Raw genomic sequence first — 6,287 nt, forward strand, 5'->3', positions numbered from 1 at the left:
ATAATCTAAATTACTAATATTTAAGTAAATCTAACATTAATAACCATGCATTCACACTAAAGGAAAATACATAATATAAATCATTAATCTACTTTAATATGAACATGCTCACTGATGTTGGAATCTATGTAAATATGTCTTTCTGACAATCTGTAACTACTAGAGTTATTCTTAAACCTATAATAATAAGTAAATGAGATGGACATTATAGTCAAGATGAAAATGATGCATCTACACTCCTTAAAGAATCTATCTCAAATTTCTTTATTGATTTGCAACTAGCTACTAAAGTTATTCTTAAACCTATAATAATAAGTAAATGAGATGGACATTATAGTCCAAATGAAAATGATGAACTTACACTCCCTAAAGAACCTATCTCAAAATATTTTATTGATTTGCAACTAGATTAGAAAGACAAAAAGTACTTGTCCTTAATGAACAATTGAATATTTTATCTCACATGGACACTCAAACATATTCGCAAATTTTACTAGAAATTTTTTTGTGAGATTATCGACAAAAGTAATGACAAACAATGTATTTGCCTTTTAATTATTTGGATTAGGGGCTAGTCTCAAGAGCTATTTAGGGGATTCTCCCATGTTACCTTGCGTTTACTTTAATATTATCTGTTAATAATAGAGAATATTATGCATTGTGTGGTTTTACCACTCTATAGACAAGCTAATCTATAAGAGCTCTAACTTAGCTTATATCTCTTATTAGTAGATAATTTGAAAGAAGGATTTGCAATATTTACAACACATACTTTGTATGCACCCATCTCTAATGTTTCTTTTTGAAAAGACATCCTTTATTGCATAGAAATCTCAATTTTGTTTAAATATTTGGTTAATAGACGTATATATGTGAACTTTCGGTGGAAGAGGGTAGGTTGATTTTTGTTCTGTATTGATAATCGACGGAAGAATTTGATGAAGAGAAAATATGCACATCATATTCTTGGTAGGAGTGTTTAATCCATGCTGCGAAAATGGAAAAGCAAATGTGAAAATGGGTGGCAAGATTTAGTGTGGACGTGTTGGTCGCTGCCTTAACATGTTCTCTAAGTTAGTTCATTAATATACGAAAAATTTAATATTAATATAACCAATGTATGTTATAATGAACACGTTAATGTTAAATCTTACTGTCTTACTATAGTTGGCTTCCATGAAGTGGATGACTAAGGTCGAATAAACAAACTTAGTTCATGAATAAACGAAAACCGCCGCTCATGTTGTTAATGTATGTATGTTGTTGTTAAAAGAACACGTTAAAGTTAAATGTTACTATCTTACTATATTTGGCTTCCATCAACTCGATGACGAAGATGGAATAAACAAACTTTTTCCTTATTCGAACCTTTAATTTTACTGCACCAAAGTGGAATAAACCTCAATACCTCTGGCAAAGCATTCGAGGTACACTCAACCTTTAAGTTGAATCCTATATGTTGTTGTTAAAAGAACGCGTTAAAGTTAAATGTTAGTGTCTTACTATATTTGGCTTCCATCAACTCAATGACGAAGGTGGAATAAAAAAACTTTTTTCTTATTCAAACCCACAATTTTAATGCACCCGAGTGGAATAAACCTCAATACTTCTGCCAAATCATTCGAGGTACACTCAGCGTTTAAGTTACCTCAACATTCGAGGAATTAATTTACTATGTTTCAACTAAATTATTAAAGGTAATTTAGTATGGTTAAAGTTAAAAAAAATTGTTAACATTAATGACTACTTCTGGGAGTGTTTACTGGTTATTGTTTGTGGAAGTGGATTAGGGGCTTGTCTCAAGAACTACTTAGGGGTTTTCTCCCATGTTACCTTGTGTTTACTTTAATATTATGTGTCAATAATAGAGAATATCGTGCACTGAGTGGTTCTACCACTCCATAGACAAGCCAATCTATAAGAGCTTTGACTAGCTTATGTCTCTTATTAGTAGATGATTCGAAAGAAAGATTTGCAATATCCACAACACATACTTTGTATGCACCCATCCTTAACGTCCCTTTTTGAAAAGACATCCTTCATTGGATAGAAATCTCAATTTTGTTTAAATATTTTGTTAATAGGAGTATATATGTGAACTTTCGGTGGAAGAGGGTAGGTTGACTTTCGTTCTGTATTGATAATCGGCAAAAGAATTTGATGAAGAGAGAATATGATGCTTTAAGTGGAAGAGGGTAGGTTGACTTTTGTTCTTTATTGATAATCGGCAGAAGAATTTGATGAAGAGAGAATATGCACATCATATTCTTTCTCTGAGTGTTTAATCCATGGTTGCGAAAAGCAAAAGTGCAAATGCCTGGCAAGATTTAGTGTGGAAGTGTTGGCGGCTACGTTAACACGTTTTCTAAGTTAGTTCATTAATATACAAAAAAGTTAATATTAAAATAACCAATGTATGTTGTTATAATGAACACTTTAATGTTAAATCTTACTGTCTTACTATGGTTGGCTTCCATGAAGTGGATGACGAAGGTCAAATAAACAAACTTAGTTCATGAATAAACGAAAACTGCCAGGCATGTTTTTAATGTATGTTGTTATAACGATTTTAATTAAATATATGTTGTTATTAAAAGAGCACGTTAAAGTTAAATGCTACTGCCTTACTATATTTGGCTTCCATCAACTCGATGACAAAGGTGGAATAAACAAACTTTTTCCTTATTCGAACCCACAATTTTACTGCACCAGAGTGGAATAAACCTCAATACTTCTGGCAAAGTATTTGAGGTACACTCAACCTTTAAGTTGAATCCTTTATGGTGGTGTTAAAAGAACGCGTTAAGTTAAATGTTATTGTCTTACTATATTTGGCTTCCATCAACTCTATGACGAAGGTGGAATAAAAAAACTTTTTCTTTATTCGAACCTACAATTTTACTGCACCCCAGTGGAATAAACCTCAATACTTCCACCTAATCATTTGAGGTACACTCAGCGTTTAAGTTGACTCAGGCATTCGACGAATTAATTTACCACGTTCAACTAAATAATTTAGTATAGTAAAAATTAAAAATAATAATAATAATAATAAATAAAAATAAAAATAAATAAATAAAAATAAAAAAAAAAATAATAAAAAAATCTTTAAAGTTAATGACTACTTCTACCACTGTTTACGGGTTATTGTCTGTAGAAGTAGATTAGGGACTTCTCTCAAGAGCTACTTGTGATTTTCTCCAATATTACCTTGTGTTTACCTAATTAATTATAAAATTTAATTGTTCAACAAAATGAACCTTTATAATCCCTGATATGGAAAATGCACTTTTCTGATGTGTTGTGCATCTGACAATACACACCCCACTGGTTTGGCTAACAATTCGATAAAATGCATGTACTATTAATTAATAAAATGCATGTACTATTAATTAAAAAACATTTCGTCAAACCTAACATCAGTTGAACCCATGACCAACCAAAATGTAACCAAACCAAATACCAACTTCGCTGGCATGTCTTTTGTTTATTTCAAGGTTCACAAAATCATTTTGATATGAGTCAAATCATAGGCAGGTCGAGTACCAACAAGAATCCAAGACCCTCATGATAGAGCTGAAAACATCTGCACTTCACCACTTTGCCACACTACATGTGGCTGAAATAGGAAACCATTTTGATGATAAGTCGAGACTCCACCTTTCAACAGAGCCAAAACATTTGTGCTTTAACAACAAAGTCACACCATACGCCAAGTGATGATGAGTTAAGACTCAAACCTCGCGACTGACTCGACCTCCACATTTTTTATCTCATATGCCTCAAGGAATCAAGGAATCAACCTCGTGACATAGTCACAAACAATATGCACTCAGACCATTGTGCCATATATTGTATGTCATACAGTGAACCATGCCAATGATAAGTCCAGATTTAACCTCATGACAAAGCCGAAACCTTCGTTCTTACCCATAGTTACACACCATGCGTCACCGACTAGCCAACAATTGACCTTGCGACTGAGCCAAAAATTTCATGCTTAAACCATAGAGTCAAACCATAAAACACAAATATGGTGATTTATATGATGGATACTGGAAGGACGGTGTTCCGGATTTTGAGACTGGACTGAGTTCAGAAACATCTTCAAAGATTGGTGATCTTATATCCCAAAGAGCCTTTTGGATTGATGTGGAGAAAAGTTGAAGTGCCGAATCTATTGATAGCACATTTATTCCAGAGTTTTTAAGGGAATGGGTAATGTTGCCTTTTGTTGATGGAAGTGGATGATTTTCTCAATGCTCTTGATATTGCTTGCAGGGTTTGGGTCCTAATTCATAAGAATATTTCATACATATCAGACATTTGAATGAATGAGGTGCATTTTGTTTGAAACAATGGGCTATTCTGCGCACGGTTTTCGTCGTTTATTTTTGTTGATGGAATGCATACTCATCTTTGATGGAAGTTAAAAGGGTAAATATATTATGAGATGATCACCACTTCAAAAATGTGCACCTTTCCTTCCCTTTATGTTTGTATTTCTTAGTAAATTAATACCAATAGGTATGCACTCTGTTTCTAATCAGTTATTATTTTTAATTGATAGCCTCAAATTTGAGGCACTCTTTCATTGAATATGTTTCCTTGCCGTTGGGTTTCATTGAGTATTTCAAGTACATAATTCACCCTGCTTCTATTTAAAAAAAAGCACATGTTTATTTCCAGCACGTAATTCAGCTTGCTTTTATCATATTCTTTAAAACAAGAAAACAAGACTTTCTAGAGAATCAGTAATTTTGATAGATCAGCTATCACTATTACAACCAGATACAATTATTCTATAAATGCCACTAACAAGCCCGTTACAACATGTCTTTGGAGACTTGAACCCATGCAGCTGAAGAAACAAATTATTCACCAAACTACTTGAACTAAAACTTTTGACAGATAATAAATTATATTTAAATCTACATACTCTGAGAATTATTTATTTTGTCAACATCCATTCCTTTTTTATGAGAATAATGGTATGGTTGACATGTAAAAAAGTACATGACATTTTTATTTTTAAGTGGAGATAAAATAAATCTTCTGGTTATTTAGAGAATCGATACACTCCATAAAATGGTTGTATTTTGGGGGGCATCACCCAAAGCATAGCTTTATCCCACAATATCATCACGCTTACAACTCTAGTGAATCCAATCCCTAGTCCCAGCCCAATGCATTCACTGAGATGTGTTCATCCACACAATATAGCCATCCTTGTCTTTTACTAACGATGGTGCCTTCCATTATGCTAGTGTTATGTGTTTCAGTGCATAGTTGCGAAGGATAGCCACATAAACATTTGTTCCCTTCAAATGAAGCCCCATTAAAAGTGTCAAATTGTGTTACTTTTGGAATTCTTCCACATAGTTCATTCCATGAGATATCCATGTTTGCCAACTTTGTTAGCATAGAGAGTTGTTGAGGAATTACTCCATTTAAATGATTTCTGGACAAGTCCAACTGCTCCAAAGTAGATATTTCACTAAGAAATGCAGGAATTTTCCCTCCCAATTAATTTTCAGATAAATTCAATAGCCACAAACCACTCAAGCTTCCTATGCTTTGAGGTATTTCTCCAATAAGTTGATTGCTAGATAAGTCAACTATGATGTTTGCTGCTAGCACACATATTTCAGAACATACTCAAATCCCTTCATTACAATTCTCAAATCTTCATATAGTGTGTTGCCGTTGAGTTGGGAAGACGGTAGGATCTTGAATCCCTTCAGTCCATGAAGGTTGGATGGTATTTTGCCATTGAATTTATTTTTGGACAAATCAAGCACTTGCAACTCCTTGAGATCTGTAATCTATTGAGGAATACCACCATAGAGCTTATTCTCACCAAGACTTAAGACTCTTAAACTATTAAAAAATTGAGGTATTGAGGAAGCTCACCTGTTAATTGATTGTTACTTAAATTTAATAGTTGAAGTTTGGTACAACGGGCTAAAGATTCGGGAATAGTACCAGAGAAGTTATTAGAATTAGCGGAGAGATTTTGAATGGCCATTGGAAAGTTTGTATCTAAAGTTCCATTGAATTTGTTCTTAGACACCTTCAACCTTTGTAAAGTCACACATCGATTTAAGGTCTGTGGGATTCTACCTGATAACAAGTTGTTGGTCACTGTCAAAACCGTGAGAGACTTGCAGTTCCCTAAAGAGTCGGCGATAGTTCCATTTAAATTATTTTCAGACAAATCTAAGTGTTGTAGTTTCACACATTTTCCTATACCCTCTGGAATTGTACCCGTAAGCCTGTTGTTATTC

This window comes from Pinus tabuliformis, chromosome 5_2, assembly GCF_031772625.1.
Source record: "Pinus tabuliformis cultivar Carrire ecotype Pingquan chromosome 5_2, CPIR1, whole genome shotgun sequence".
NCBI classification, from domain to species: Eukaryota; Viridiplantae; Streptophyta; class Pinopsida; order Pinales; family Pinaceae; genus Pinus; species Pinus tabuliformis.